General features: G+C 47.7%; 1 protein-coding gene across 1 annotated transcript in view; it reads right to left on the reverse strand.

The window, feature by feature from the left end:
* Nucleotides 1-13,611, reverse strand: part of SLC6A1 (solute carrier family 6 member 1) — a 74,963-nt gene extending 61,352 nt beyond the window's left edge. The window contains exon 1 of the mRNA XM_054640120.2: nucleotides 13,444-13,611. The gene's annotated coding sequence lies outside the window, so the exon portion shown is untranslated. The remainder of the gene's footprint in view (nucleotides 1-13,443) is intronic.
* Nucleotides 13,612-15,471: the final 1,860 nt, after the last annotated feature.

Genomic DNA, 15,471 nt, shown 5'->3' on the forward strand with positions numbered 1-15,471 from the left:
CCTTTGGTGGAGTTTGGGATCCAGCAAAACCCTCCCTGTGCTCCTCAGGGGAGGGACCAGGGTGCCAGGGCCAGATTCACAAGCAGGGCAGACTCCTGTTGGTTTATTCAAGGCCTTTCCTGTTGCCATCTTACTGCAGGGGTTCCATGCTGTTGTCTCCTTATCACAAAGGTTTCATCTCCTTGGTGTTTCTCGTGGGCAGCTCCTCACAGCGCTGACTCTTTCTTCTTCACAAAACACCCAACTGACTCCAGTTCCCCTCTCAACACCACCCCACCTTTTATAGCATCTTCTCCTCATTGCTCACAGCTAGGGCCTGGTAAAGCCAGGCCTGCTCCTGATCTTTGATAATTGGCCCAGCTGCAGCTCCTTAGGGGTAAGATGACTTTCTACACTATCTTTATTTTCTTATATTCTATCCCCCTCACAACAAACTGCTTTTTCCATCCAAAATCCAGCTCTGGGATGGAGCCTGTGGCACTGGATGTGATTGTCACTCAAGGGCACAGCCCAGCACAGGGTCCCATTGTGCCTCAGCCCATGGATCCAGCTGTCCAGATGCCTCTGCAGAGCTCCCTATCCTCTGGTAGATGCACATCCCACCCAGCCTGGTGTGATCCCAGAACTGACTGAAGGTGCCCTTTCCTGTTGCCATCTTACTGCAGGGGTTCCATGCTGTTGTCTCCTTATCACAAAGGTTTCACCCCTGCTTGGTGTTTCTCGTGGGCAGCTCCTCACAGCACTGACTCTTTCTCCTTCACAAAGCAGCCACTGACCCCACTTCCCCTCTCACCACCACCCCACCTTTTATAGCATCTTCTCCTCACTGCTCACAGCTGTGGCCTGGTAAAGCCAGGCCTGGTCCCAATCTTTGATAATTGGCCCAGCTGCAGCCCCTTAGGGGTAAGATGACTTTCCACACTATCTTTATTTTCTTCTATTCTATCCCCCTTCACTTTCCAAGGTACACACTTGGCTCTCTTCCCTGCTGTTTTCCCCAGAAATATTCCTTCTTATTCCCCTCTCAACACCACAGGCTGATCATTGGGACAATTTTGTGCTCAAGCCAGCAGGCAGAGCTTTTGTGGGTTTGGGGAGGGGGCAGCAGCCACATTTTTTCTCACATCTGCTCTCCTAAAAACTTGGCCAGCCACAGGGAGGTAATTTACTTTATAATCCCAGTTTTAGTGCAGTGAATGGGGGGGGATTACAGAATGCTGTGCACCACACCCCAGTGAGAGGAATAGTGGATTTGTCTTTCCAAACCAGCTGTGGGTCTGCTGGTAGATAAAACCAGCATTGGGAGATAAAAGAAACAATTCCCTGATTGATGAATGGAAAAAGATATTTGCCTTTACAAATAAACTTTAGGTTTGCTGATAAATGAAATTAGACATTAAGAGATGAAAGAAACAATGGGGAAGAAAAATCCCAAAATTCTGTAAGAACTAAAAATTAAAAGGGAGGGCTATACATTAGAGGGAAATCTCTGGTTTCAGGTGTTTTGGGAAGTCTGAACCTCTCAGGTACCTCAGAAATGGGGAAACAGAGAAGGGAAATTGGGATAAAAAGGAGGCTGTGTCCTCCAAAAATGTGAGAGACCCCAGGGGATGCCCCATGGCCCCTCCCTTTATTGGAATAAAGCCAGAAAGGTCTCCTCTGTCTCCTTTTGGACATAAACCTCTGCTGTTTGTGGGTTCATTTTCCTAACCCCAGCAATGAGCAGTGGCTCTCAGGGCAGAGGAGTTCGGCCAAGAGAGGTCACTGAGGGGTCAGGTGGGGTCAGGGGAGCATTTGGGTGGTTTTCCATGGAACAGCAGCACCAGATTCCCTGCCTTTCACGTGGCTTTGGGATTTATCCCCTCAAAGTCTACCTTGTCAGAAAAATGGCAGGTGAAAAATCACGGTGTAAACACAGCCTCTGGTTTTATCAAACGTAGCAGCATTTTGGTATGGGAAATTTCTGGGTGCAGAGCATTAGGTTGACAGACATCAACCCCTTAAAACCCCATAAAACCTCACAAAACCCCACAGGCACACAGCCAGGCTGCTGTGTGTGGTTGTAGACATTTCTGCTTGCACCCACAGTTAAAGCTGAGCTTTCTTTGAGATGCTGCTCGCCCAGGACTGCCCAGACAGCCCAAGAGGAAAGGAGTGACACTCAATGGCTGTGCCACTGCTGCAGGTTGGCTCAGAACGACCTTGTCACCTCGTTATGGTGACAAACCACTCCCAGCTGGGTGCACAGCACAGGCCAGAGCAAAATCTCCAGCTGACATTCAGGCTGTTCACTTGGAACTGAGCTGAAGAGCTCCATAAGCCCAGAAATCACCTTAACCACTGCCAGGGGAGGGCAGGAGAGGGGGGGAACGTGGAGAACACACATTTTCACACACACACAAATGGTGCTGGGGTGTGGATCTGTGCATTTACAGGCAGAGCTGGCCAGCTGATCCCTGGCAGCTGGCAGAGATCCCAATCCTGCTGTGCACAGCAGCTGCACCTGGAGGGATGGGTCACAGGGCACGGGAGGTTTCACTCAGGCAGAAATCTTATTGATATCTAAAGCCATGCCCTAATGTCCAAGTTCATTAATTAGTTCACCCCCTAAATCCAACATGGATTTTGTTTCTAAAAAAGACTAAGATTTTTCACCTGCAAAATTATTACATAAACACAGAAAACATTAAAAGATTACCAAAAAAACCCCAAAAATCCCAACTAACAAAAAAAAAAAAAAAAAAAAAAAAAAAAACCAAAAAAACCCAAAAAATCCTTAATAGCTTTAATGAAACATACCAAATTCCTCTAGTGTGTTTAGGTGCTTTAATATATAACTTTTGGTACATTACAGAGCAGGTGTCCTGGTTATCAAAAGATGTCTTAAATGATACCCCAGTTTGTTCTGGCTGTACAAAAGCCCCAGAAATCCAGAGGAGCTGATCCCTTACAATCAGGTTTTGGAATTGGCAATAAAACTGGGAGCTCTGCTGGGATGTGGTGGCAGGATTCAAAGCCAAACCCAGCAGGAGAGAATAAACTGAATGGCTCTCTGAGCACCACATTGGACATGACCTGTGCTGAAGAACAAAGTCACACAAACCTGCAAATCGTGCCCAGAGGGCACAACAGCCTAGAATTTCTAAATCTGTCCTGCCAGACACATTTCTGACAAATAACACCTCAGATATTTTTAAAGTTCACCATCTCTGCCTCAAGATAAGCATCTTATTAGAGCTGCCACAGAAATTCACATTTCCCAAAGGTCCAGTACTTTTAAGGCTGATCCAGACAACACCAGGAGGTCCAAAGAGCACAAGGCAGGTAGAAAAGAATTCAGATCATTTCCCAAAACCTGCTAAGCTCCATAATTACACATTTTCTCTAACAGGTGGCCAATTGCCAGCAATCCTGCTGAAAGTAAGCAAGAGTTTGTGGCATCACCCTTCCTGGAGTGGGAAACATGAGAAGGACAGGAATTTAATTTGCTTTACCTCATCTGCACAATCCTCCCGTGCAACAGTGGCCCCAGCTGCCTCTTGCCAAGCAGAGAAAGCACTGAGGAAGTTTTGCTGGTTTTTGGTACTGAGGTGCTGGGCTAGAGGAGCAATAATTAGAGTTTCTTTGTCGTTTCAGGAGCCAGAACTTCAGGCTGCAAAATTACAGCAGACCCAGTCCTGCTTCATGCATTTTTATGCAAGAATCCCAACCTCACCTAAAAAACAGGACCAAGTGTGGTCCTGCTCCCAGAGAATTCCTCCAAGTTAAAACCTTCATGTTTTACCTTCCCCCAAATAAAAAACTTTATGTTTTACCTTGCCCCAAGTTAAAACTTCCATGTCTTACCTTGCCCCAAATAAAAACCTTCATGTTTTACTTTCCCCCAAGTTAAAACCTTCATTTTTTACCTTCCCCCAAATAAAAAACTTTATGTTTTACTTTCCCCTAAATAGAAACCTTCATGCTTCAGTTTCTTCCAAATGAAAACCTTCATGTTTTACCTTCTCCCAAATGAAAACCTTCGTGTTTTACCTTGCCCCAAATGAAAACCTTCGTGTTTTACCTTGCCCCAAATGAAAATCTTCATGTTTTACCTTGCCCCAAATGAAAACCTTCGTGTTTTACCTTGCCCCAAATGAAAATCTTCATGTTTTACTTTCCCCCAAGTTAAAACTTTCATATTTTATACCTTCTCCCAGATAAAAAACTTTATGTTTTACTTTCCCCCAAATAGAAACCTTCATGTTTTACCTTCTCCCAAATGAAAACCTTCATGTTTTACTTTCCCCCAAGTTAAACCCTTCATTTTTTACCTTGCTCCAGCTTGGGGAAATGGCCAATACTGCCATAGTAACAACAATAACAGTAACAACAACAACAACAACAACAACAACAATAATAATAATGATGTTTGGCTGCCAATGAGTTGATGTTTCTTAATCCCCCAATTTTGCACAGCTCTGTCACTAATTAGACTCGTCCTTGACAAGCTGGGACAAAAATGAACTTTTCAGTGCTACCATGAATGGATGCAGAGGGGAACTGTGCAGGTGTCCAGGTGAAAACCACCACAAGAAACATTACACAGGTGAAAGTTCAGCTTCAGGGGTGTTTTATTGTCCCTTTCATTCAGGGCACTGCCCTGGAGCACCTCAGATCCAACTCTTCATTAACTCCAGCTCAACAGCCTGGAGCTCCACAAGGAAAGGCTGTGACCCTGATAATTCTGCCCAGGAATTCCTGCTCTTCCTTCTCCCATGCCATGGAAAAGCCAGCTCTGCTCACAGGAGGAAACTCTCCCTGGCCCCAGCCCAGCTGATGAGCAGCTCTGCCTCACCAGGTGCAACCCCCAGCAAAGCCCAGCGCTCCCAAGGAATGCAGGGGAGCTCAAATCAATATTCAGCACAGATCCCTGCACCACAGCACTCCCATTATCTTGTGTGGCACATGCACTGTTCCCATGGCAACCAGCATCCTTCATCCTGCTCCATTATTTGGGCGGTTTGAGGCTCTCAGAATCTCTGGTGCCCAAGCCACGGCTCAGAGCTACTTTGTGCTAATCAGCCTCAAGAACAGACACGAGAAGAAAAGAAGAAAATGCAGCAAAGTCTGGTTTTTCTAATCTATGGAAAGCAAGAAGTGGCATGGGAAATAGAGCTCCAGCAGCTGAGGGGAAGGGACTCTTATGTAACCACCTTCATTAGGCGAGACTCACGTGCTGCAAATCCACTTCAGCCTTTCATTGCCACACACTGAACAGCCTGCCCTGGCAGGTTCCTCACCAGGAGCAGCTTTGTAATAGGTGTTAGGAAATCAAATCTCCCTGCACATCTATTGTAACATTAGTGCCTCTATAATTGATATCACACAGGTCTTTATTTTGAAAAAGGGCTCAGCTTGTAAGCACCAGCAGCATGGTCCAGGAAAATAATTTGATTTTGACCTTTTTATGATGTCTGCTATTAGAGTTTTAAAGGGCTATTATCAAAATCTATAATCTTTATAGTATAATCTATATTTGCTTGATATAAACTGTCCCTAGATACCTTAAGCAAGCTCCATCTATAACACCATTCCTTTTTTTTTTTTTTTTTTTTGGGCATTTAAGCATTTCCACATCAAAGCATTACAGCAACCTCATTATGCTCTGCACAGCTTAATACAAAGTTCCTCTTAGTCACCAACCAGGGAATTTCAGGCAGAAAATAAATAACCTCATTTATTAAAGAGACCCTTGAAAAATCATCCCTAAGTTGCCAGCCTGGGGTTTATCCCTGGGAAATACACATGGGTCAGTAGGAACACACACAAATGCTTTGAAGTTGGAGGATTTGAAGGCTCCTAAAAAGAAATGTTGAAATAAATAAATAAGGCACTATGCCAGAAAATGTCCTTACAAGTGACAGAGGAGACAGACAAGCTGCTGCATTAAGCTGAGCTTAAATGTGCTCAGCACCTATTGGGAGGAGCAGGGATTCTCTGAGTGTCCTGAGCAGCATCTCTGACAGCCACATTCCCTGCCAGGGCAGCTCTGGGCTCTTCTGGAGGTGAGCAAGGTCAAAGCCAAGGTCAGCCATGCCCGTTGGGGATGGAGGGAAGCAGCTGTGCCCCTCTCAGCACCCATCCCTCCCCAGGCAGCACCAAAGCCCCGTTTCCTGCTTTCTCTTGGGTTCAAACAGTGCAGCAACAGGGCTGCTGAGGTGGGGGCCACCCTCACCTCCTGCCCAGCCTCACAACAAGCATTCCAGCCCAAGCAGAGTCCAGGAGGGGCCAGGCAGGCCCTGCTCCCCCAGGCTGGAGAGCTGACATCGCGCTCTGCACACGATTTCAAACAGAAACAATAAACACTGAAAAGAAGACCCAAAAAAAGCCCTTTTACCACTGGCTCGTGAATGTGCCAAGCACTGAGGGGAAGCAAGAGCAACATGAGAGGTCTGAGCTGCTGGCAGGGGTCGTGTCTTGTGGGACCCCAGGGCATCCCTCTGGCTGTCCAGGATGGCCAGGACCCTGCCAGGGGCTCAGAGACCCTGGCACAGAGCCCAAAGCACCTGTGGGTTTGATCTTGACCCATGGAGCAAATTACCAACCTTAGATGAAGATCAGCAAGCCACAACAGATTAGGTAGAATAATAGTGAATTTATCACAGGGTGGAAATGTAGATTTTGGGGTTTCTGGAATGGGGGTTCAGGGGACAAGATGGAGGGATCTGGGTGTGTCCAGCCTTTCTCCTTCTTGGCCTCCATCTCCTGCTGTGATGGTGGCACTCACAGATTGGTTTAGAGGAGAAGCTCACTGTCTAACATAGGTGACAGGTATTGGGAAGTAACTGTAAACATTGTACAGGTAGTTTTTAGTATAAAGACATAACAGCACCCTGGGGGCAGGCAGAGTGCCTGGGACTGTCCTGCTGGATGGACCTCAGCAGGGCAGGAGAAAGAATTTTATAGATAAGAAACAATAAACAACCTTGAGACCAAGAACTGAAGAGCTCTAACTCATCCTTCAAGTGCTCAGGCTGGGGAAAGAGAATTTCTAACTTTTCTTGGGGTCACTCTGACAAGCTGAAGATCCCAGCAGTGTCTGGGTGCAGGGCCCAGCCCCAGAGCCTGGTGCCCCCAGCCCAGGCTGACCCCCTGCCTGCCCTGCCCTGTGCAGCTGGCTGAGCCCAGCTCAGGGCAGCAGAGAGAGCCCAGATCCCCACGCAGGATGGAGCTGCCCTGAGATTCCAGGGGTTTCACTCTGCTGCTCCTCAGCCCTGGCATGGATTTGGAATTCTGCTTGTGTTCGACAGCCAGTGAAATCAATGGAATTAAATCCAGCCCATTTGTACCATTTAAGCCCACAGAGAAGCTTAACATATTTAATCATATAGCTTCCTTCCATTCAATAATTTGCCAGAGGAAAAGGCATGGAATTTTCCATCCACACTTTCCCTTTGGAACGTGCACGGCTCCATTTTTCCTGCTCATAGGATGGAGAAACTCTGTTGGTGACCCAGGAATGCTCAAACTGCTCTCCCTTTTTGTGTGCTCCAACCCAGGGGTGGCTGTTTCCTTCCAGGCTCTGTGTCACCCTTCTTTAAGTGACCAGCAAGGGATGCTAAAATGGGAATAAAATGGGATTGGGAGGTGAAGGCAGCAGCACATGCAGCTGAGGAAGATGACATTGTTTTACCCTGAAGCCCATCTGCTAAGGCAGAGAGGATCCAGCAGACAAGAGCAGCAGGATCCTTGAGGAATGATCTCTTTTTTCAGAGATGTTCAAACGCCGTTCAAATAATCCCAGTTAATTTTAATTTCGGAAGGTTAGATAGTCCTCAGAATTTTCTCTAATTGCATATTCCTCAGAATAGACTCCTCTGCTTGCTCTGTAATCAAATCATAATTAAAGCATCTGTGTCGTTTTATCCATCCCTTCCTGCTATTTGTAACATTTACAGAAGGCAACAAAGATGCAGAATGCAAAATTTCCAGCGCCGAGGCTGGGCAGCAGCAGTGCAATGATGGGGATTGGTGCTGCTGTGAGAGCCTGAGCCTCTCCTTAGGCTTTCCTTGGCCTTTCCAAGCAGCCAAGGAGGAGAAGAGCACCAAACAGTGCCCTGTTGTGGTTGTGGCTGTGTTTCATTCCTGGGATCCTCGTTTGTAACCAGCTGCCTCCTTCCATCCCAGCTCCTCTGGGCAGACTGGCCTTGGGCAGGCAGAGGGCTGGAACGAAGGGAGGTGTTACACAGCAATATCACCTTGGCAGAAATGAGGATTTTCCCTTTGGGCAGTTGTTAGATGAGTCTCCGCTCACCCAGGAAAAAAATGAGTCTCCAGATGAGCCTCCACTGCTTTCCAGCCAGGAAAAAAAACCCAGACCAAAGCAACCAACAGCAAAGTGGTTCCCTGGGCTTTATCACAGAATTCAGAGTAACTAATTTGTCACTGTCATATTTTCTGAAAATTCCCTTTGCCAGGATTTCTTCTCCTGAGAAGCTGAGAAGGCTCAGAGAAGAATGAAAACAACAATTATCTGATTTGTTTCTCCTGTGTTTGCTGCTCTGGAATGTGGCTTGGACATTGTTCACCAACAGGGGAATGTTTGATTGGTTCCATGTGAATTGTTTTTAATTAATGGCCAATCACAGCCTGGCTGTGTCAGACTCTGAGGAGTCAGTCACGAGTTTTTATTATTCATTCTTGTCAAACCTTCTGATGTATCCTTCTCTTTCTTTAGTATAGTTTTAGTATAGCATTAATATAATAAGATATAAGATATGATATGATATGATATAATATAATATAATATAATATAAACCTTCTAAGAACAGGGAGACAGATTCCTCATCTCTCCCCTCGTCCTGGGGACCTCACAAACTCAACACTAATTGGATTATTGGTGGTACCCTTTGCCTTCCAGAGCATCACAGAAATCACGTTTCAGATGAGAAATGTTTCCATAAACTTTTCACCCACTGCTGTGGAGTGATGAGCAAACCTCTCTGGGAAAAGAGTTTGCAGTTTGAGTTTTGTCTGCTTTATTTCAGAAAGACAGGGGGGAAAGAATCAGAATTCCTTGCACAAGCAGAGTTCAGGCTCAGCCAGGGATGATTTCCTTAAGAATTTGTAGTTTGTATTAAAAGGAATACATTCACTGGTAAATGAAAGCATCTATTTTTCAAAAGAAAATTTTGTGATGTATTTATGCACCACTAACATGGCTTTTCCTTCCATCCTAGATTTTAGTCTTGTTACACAATTTTGTAACGCTACAGAATGAACCTCAGCTGTGTAGGCATCACTTGATAAACTCCTGATTACAACTGGTATAAAAAGTACTGATTTCTCACTGAATGTTTTTCATTGCCACATCATTCTAGTGAAACATTCAAATAATTGTCATTTTTCACAGAAAAGATTCCATTTACACAAGGGTTACTCTAAGCACTTCAGACTGAAATCAGCACTGAGTTTGCTCTCAGCACCACTTTCCTTCCAAAACATAATTTGTAGATAAAGATCAAAACTGGAAAAAAATAAAAATTTTCCATCTTAACAATTCACTGTAGGAATCATTTTAAAAGAACTTCTATTTTGGACAACAAAACCTTTCAAAACCATCTCTGAGTGGAAAATAAATTTTGGAAAATTTAATACCTCAGTTTGCCTAATTGAAGTCTTAAATAGAATTTTCATAGCTACTGGATAATGTTAGCTACGATATCTGGGGTGATTTTATTCATTTTAGGGGGTGCTTTATTTCATTGGGATTGCTGCAGATCACTGGGATGGGATTGCAGCAGATCATTGGAATGGGATTACTGCAGATCACTGAGATTGTTGCAGGTCATTGGGATTGCTGTAGATTCCTGGGATTATTAATTATTTTACTTCCTAGTTTATAAGGGACAAATCCTGCCCACGTTCTGTCACTTTTCTGCATCAATAAATATCCAGCTGTAGATTAATTCACTTGTCACACTACACATCTCAAATATCCAGCTGCCAGCCTTGCCCTTATAAAAGGCTCACACAGGTGAAGCTGTTATTGATATTATTTTCCCCTTAAAGATCTACATTTAAAAAGCAGAAAAGTGAATCCAGTGACCCAGCTGGTGCCTGGTTCCATCCCCACACAGAGCTGAGGACGGGAGCAGAAGTTGGGGCTGAAACGCTGGCTCTCCTCACCCTGCCAGCCACAGGGCTGGAACCAGGGGGACAAAACAGCTCAGCTGGGGTCTGAAGCACATTGATTGTGGTCTAAAAACCTAAAGGTTTAATTTCTCATTGCTACTGGCACAAGCAGAGACTCAGCTGCCTGCTCTGAGCTCTGCAGGAGCTGAGTGTGTGTGTGAGCTCTGTCCCCCTCTGTCACCTGCTCAGAGAGCTCAGGGATGCTGCAGCAGCATCACCCCTGCCCTGCCAGCTCTGGGGAGCTCTGCTTTATGTAACCAAATGTGGCAGCACATCCAAAGCACAACCATGCAAATGTCACAGCTGACCCTCCAACGTGCACTTGCAAGGCACAGATTTATCCCCAAGTCCAAACTCATTTCTCGTCTCCAACGTTCAAGGCAGGCATGAGTTAGAAGAGATCATGGTAAGTAGAAAATCCTAAGATAACTTGAAAAGAAATTGTCACCAAGGATTCTCTTCAGAGATAATATTGTTTTTCCAAATCACTTGTTCGTAGTTGAGTCATCCCAGAAAGAATCTAAAGCTTGTGGAAATTTGTCACTGCGTGTAGTACGAGGAGTGCAGAACTCTTGCAGATTATTTAGAAATTTCCCTTTTGCATCTGGAGCTTGGATTGCACTTACAGGGTGAATAGATTCAAACACACAGCCAAAAACATCTTCCCCCACTGCCTTCCCACTCCTCATGTTCAATTACTACTCTGTTAGACTTAACAGTGCCACCAACACTGCAGCTCTGGAGCAGGGATGAAATCAGAAATCAGTGCCTTCAGTAAATACATTAACACCAACTCATCCACGCCAACAAATCATTGTTTACTTCTGAAATAGGTTTTAGCAGCCCACGGTATTTATCAATCAAGTGAGGCTGGGCTGTGCAGCCTCTGAATGTTCTGAGAGGGGCTCAGCTTTTCACTTTACCAAACACAACCCCATGTTCCACAAAACAAATGGAAATTGCTTTCCTTTCTCCCTTTTCTCCAAGGAAGGTTTGCACACCTGACATATCCACTGCCCTGTCTGGACTCTTTCAAACTCGCTGTCTGTGGAGAAATTCATGATCACAAAGCTGTGGAGGAGGAAAACACCTAAAATTCACGCAGACCGTGCTCATGTGGACACACACCATGCAAACCAGCTGTGACAACCAGCAGACCCTGCTGATCATCAGCAAATGACACCAGTTGTGCCTTTAACCTCAGAAGGAACCAAGCCCATCAATTCTGCACACGTTCCATACACTTTAAAGATTTAAAACTCTCTTACAAGGAGTTCCCTGTGATGGCAGTGTTGCTGTTAAAATCCTTCAAACTTACCAATTATGCTGCCTAATTAGAAAGAGAAATAAATTCTGAGCTGTCTTCAGAACCGTTCAGTACCATTCTTAACATGGCAATTCCTGACAGATTTCGTGCATTTACCATTAGAATTGCAATTTATTTTGGCAGCTGAAACAGCTCCTGTTTTCTCTGTGCCCCCTGCAGCACCTAGAGCACTCCGCCTCACACACATTAAGTGACTTGATCCTCTTTGAAACCCGAGCCACTTTCACACCTGCACGCAAATTTAGTAACCCCGAGTTTTAAATCACTACCCTCCATATCCAGAACTCCACATTTGCAACACAAGCTGCCAAGTTCCTCAGCTTTTGAAAGGAGCAGGAGCAGCCACTGTCCCTTTAATGTTCCACCTCGTCTCCAAAAGAAACGTCTTTTTACTAGAGCTCAGTGTGATTCATTGGAATTTGCCAGGCAGGTCAGGAAATCCCCTGAAGCAGAGGAAGAATATTAAAGAGATGGGACATGTATATCAAATCTCATTACTGTTCTCTTCTGAGACTCAATCAGGTGAAAGGATGTGATGATGTCATTATGACATCATTGACTTTGGGATTAGCAATTCAGAGCTACTTAGCAACCAAAGCTGTCCAATACAGAAGTAAGAGATCCAGTGGAAGATGTTATCATCTGACCCACTTACTGCAAGATAAATATTTGTCAATGCTGGTTTCGAGACTTTATAAGAGATGCAAAAACTTACGAACAGCCTTGTTTCAAGTGCAGAATATTTGAAATAAAACGTCCCCTCTGAACCTTTTCCATTTATATCCAAGTGTGTTCTTTACCCCATAACAGCTCATATCCATGTTCCCTCTCAGTCGTCTTCTTCCTCACCTTCCCATAAATCTAAACCCCAAAAATGCACAAAGAAAAACCTTCTGCTAAACAGATTATTGTTATTTTAGGAAACTACAAGCTCTATCAGAAACTCAAACCTTGCATAGTCAAGGGAGACTAATATAATTGCATCAAAATGCAAGCTTGGAAAGCATGCTTATTTCATTAAAGTAAGCTGAAAAGATCCAGTTGATGAGCTCCGGTATCCGTCAGAAATTCCAACCAAAATAAAAAGGAAAAAGCTTTGTGCATGAAAAAAGAATTGGTCACGCTACTTCTGTGGCTATTTCTGGGACCTGAAAGGGTTTGATGCCCGGAATCTATGGCTGACCTGATTTTCTTTAAAGTTCACTCGTCTCCGTTGAAAATACAGTTTTAAACGAGTTCTAAAGCAACCGAGCGAAGCTCTCCGACGCATTGAAATTCAAACTAAAGCTTTAAATCCATTCCCAAGAAGCCAGAGACGGAGCGCTGGGCTGACACTTGGCGCTCCCGCAGCCGCGCTCCGCCACGGGCGAGCGGAGCATCGCCACGCGTTTGGGGAGCAAACGAAAGAAAATCAGCCACTCCGCCTGCTGCAAAGAACTTTTATTATCGGGGCGAGGCCGCTCCTGCTTTCCACAGCTCCGAGATGCCCGCGGTGCCGGGAGCGCCCGCGGAGCCCCGGAGCCCGCACGGAGCGCGCAGGGAGCGGCGGAGGCTCCGCGGAGCCCGGCACGGCTCGGGGAGCCCCGGAGCGCCGGCTCGGAGCCTCCCCGAGCTCCGGCAGCCGGCAACAGGCGGCAGCTCCCGGCCATCGCCGCTCCCCGCGGGGCTCCGCCGCCCTGCGAGGAGACGCCGGCTCAGCCTCCATCCCCTGGGGGCTGCCGCGTCCCCCTCTGCGCCCCGGCAGCATCCCCGCATCCCACAGCATCCCACAGCATCCCCGCATCCCACAGCATCCCTGCATCCCACAGCATCCCTGCATCCCGCAGCATCCCGCAGCATCCCGCAGCATCCCGCAGCATCCCAGCATCCCGGGCGCGTTTCCCCCGCGGGGCTCGGGCTCGGGCTCGGGTTGAACCCCGCGGTCACAGCGCACAGCCTACCTGCCGCCGAGGCCGAGGAGGAGGAGGAGCAGGAGGAGGAAGAGGAGCTGGAGGTGCCGCTGCCGCCGCCGCCGCCCGTCCCGAGCCACCGGCGCTGCCCTCCCCGAGCGATATTAATGTTCATTTAAAGCTCGGCGCCCGCCGCTCCGCCGCGCCCTCCCCGCACGGGCTGGGGGCCGGGCCCGCACCGCCCCCGCCCGCCCCCGGACCGCCCCTCGGCACCCGCGGGTCCCCCCGGGGCTGCCAGACCCCTCTCGGGACCGGCGGGTCCCCTCGGGGCTGATGGATCCCCCTCCGGGCCGGCGGGTCCCCTCGGGAGTGGCAGGTCCTCCTTGGGGCTGATGGATGCCCTTGGGCCAGCAGATGCCCCTCGGGGCTAATGGATCCTTTCGGTACCGACAGGTCCCCTCAGGGCTGATGGATCCTTTCGGTACGGACAGGTCCCCTCGGGGCTGATGGATCCTTTCGGTACCGACAGGTCCCCTCGGGGCTGATGGATCCCCCTCCATCAGGAGGGGCTGGGGGTCCCCTCGGGAATGGCAGGTTCTCCTCGGGGCTGATGGATGCCTTTGGGGCCAGCAGATGCCCCTCGGGGCTGGCAGACCCCGCTCGGGACCGGCGGGTCCCCTCAGGGCTGGTGGATCCCCCTCGGGGCTGGCAAACACCCCTCGGGGCCGGCGGGTCCCTCAGGGCTGGTGGATCCCCCTCGGGGCTGGCGGGTCCCCTCAGGAGTGGCAGATCCTCCTTGGGGCTGATGGATGCCCTTGGGGCCAGCAGATGCCGATGCTGATGGATCCTTTCAGTCCCCCTTTCAGTGCCCTTGGGGCCGGCAGGTCCCCTCGGGGCTGATGGATGTCCCCTCAGGATTGATGGGTCCCCCTCCGGCCTGAGGGGTCCCCCCGGGAGTGGCAGATGCCCCTCCAGGCTGCTGGATCCTTTCAGTCCCCTCGGGCAGGCTGACCCCAAGTCACAGGGCCTGGTGACACCTGTGAGCAGCTCACCCCATTTTCCCCCATCCTCCCCCAGGCAGGCTCGAGGGTGGTGCTGGGCAGAGCCAAGGCAGGGATCTGGTGCCCTCAGCTGGTTCCCCCCCCGGCCTGGTGAACCAAAATTGACCACAGAAGTTGAGAATGGCCAGTCTGGGGCAGAGCCAGTGCAGGGATCTGGTGCCCTCAGCTGGTTCCCCCCCAGCCTGGTGAACCAAAGTTGACCAGACAAGTTGAGAATGGCCAGTCTGGGGAGCTGCTGGAGGCTCAGAGCTCTCTGACCAGGTCTGGGTCACCAGTGTGGGATTTATTTCAAACAGGAATGCCTAGAAGTGTGTTTTGAACCTATAGAGACACAGATGTGTTCCTGAGCGTCCTCAAAAATGTGGCCAGAATGGTCTCGTTTCTGGGGTCCTGCTCAGTTTGGTGAGACATAAACCTTAAGGAATTTAGGGACTTTAGATGAGCTGAGGTTTTAGTTAGAGATAAGCTTTATTAGAGTTTATCAAAATAAATGGGTAGGCCTTGATGAAGTTAAGAATTAGTAGTTAACTAATAATTGATTGCTTGTCAGCACAATGTTTGCTTAGCTGGGTTTATAATGAAGAATATAGAAACTGATAATTAGCTTTTAGGAACATAAGACAATTGTGGCCTCCTCTGTTCTGGAACCAATTGAAGATGGGGAATAGGAGTTCTACCAAGGGTTCATTTGTCATATTTGCATTGAAAAGGTGGAAAGGTCAGAACGAGGAAGACTTCATTTACTTCCTCATGTTGGGACCCCTACCCATGCAAGGGACCACTGACCCATTTCAAGGAACAAACTGTGCATGCTTAATGGCTTCTGAACTAATTACCATTGGAAGTGGGGACTGGGATGTACCAAAGTGATGAATTTGCATTTGTATTTTGGGTATTCAATGCTTGTATAGATAAAAGGACTCTGTGATCCCCTGTAAATTGTGGTGTGTATTTGGGAGTTATCCCACACTTTCTAACTCTAAACTGCTAGAGAGTTTTTGTCCCTCACAGTTGGATA

Source organism: Agelaius phoeniceus, chromosome 11 (genome assembly GCF_051311805.1).
Source record: "Agelaius phoeniceus isolate bAgePho1 chromosome 11, bAgePho1.hap1, whole genome shotgun sequence".
NCBI lineage: Eukaryota > Metazoa > Chordata > Aves > Passeriformes > Icteridae > Agelaius > Agelaius phoeniceus.